We start from the raw sequence: 908 nt of genomic DNA on the forward strand, positions 1-908 counted from the left end.
GGTAGCTTGATAGGGATTGCATTGAATCTATAGATTGCTTTGGGTAGTATACTCATTTTCACTACATTGATTCTTCCAATCCATGAACATGGTATATTTCTCCACCTGTTAGTGTCCTCTTTGATTTCTTTCACCAGTGTTTTATAGTTTTCTATATATAGGTCTTTAGATTCTTTAAGTAGATATATTCCTAAGTATTTTATTCTTTCCGTTGCAATGGTGAATGGAATTGTTTCCTTAATTTCTCTTTCTGTTTTCTCATTATTAGTGTATAGGAATGCAAGGGATTTCTGTGTGTTGATTTTATATCCTGCAACTTTACTATATTCATTGATTAGTTCTAGTAATTTTCTGGTGGAGTCTTTAGGGTTTTCTATGTAGAGGATCATGTCATCTGCAAACAGTGAGAGCTTTACTTCTTCTTTTCCAATTTGGATTCCTTTTATTTCTTTTTCTGTTCTGATTGCTGTGGCCAAAACTTCCAAAACTATGTTGAATAGTAATGGTGAAAGTGGGCACCCTTGTCTTGTTCCTGACTTTAGAGGAAATGGTTTCAATAAAAATATGGAACGCTTCACGAATTTGCGTATCATCCTTGCGCAGGGGCCATGCTAATCTTCTCTGTATCGTTCCAATTTTAGTATATGTGCTGCCGAAGCAAGCACTGGGGAAGGTTTTTGCTGTACTGTCCATCCCTCAGGGCTCTGAGAGAGATGAGCCAAGCCAAAGCGAGCTGATGAAGCTGGGATATCCCTCATCCTTTACCATTAGTGCGTGGAGCCATATGGCTCTCTCATAAATTAAATGTCCCAAAAGAAGGTCTGGTTGGGATTAACTTTCTCTGATGATTTAGAAGACAAATTCTGCATGGGCCAGGGGTACCTCTCTTAAACTTTTAATTGAGACTG

General features: G+C 38.0%; 1 non-coding gene across 1 annotated transcript; it reads right to left on the bottom strand.

Annotated features, from left to right (window-relative positions):
• Positions 1-558: 558 nt before the first annotated feature.
• Positions 559-665, bottom strand: LOC112577898. The gene has a single exon (XR_003102097.1). It is a non-coding gene; the product is annotated as a U6 spliceosomal RNA (small nuclear RNA).
• Between the last annotated feature and the right edge of the window lie 243 nt (positions 666-908).

The sequence above is a fragment of the Bubalus bubalis genome, chromosome 11 (assembly GCF_019923935.1).
Source record: "Bubalus bubalis isolate 160015118507 breed Murrah chromosome 11, NDDB_SH_1, whole genome shotgun sequence".
In the NCBI taxonomy this organism is placed as follows: Eukaryota; Metazoa; Chordata; class Mammalia; order Artiodactyla; family Bovidae; genus Bubalus; species Bubalus bubalis.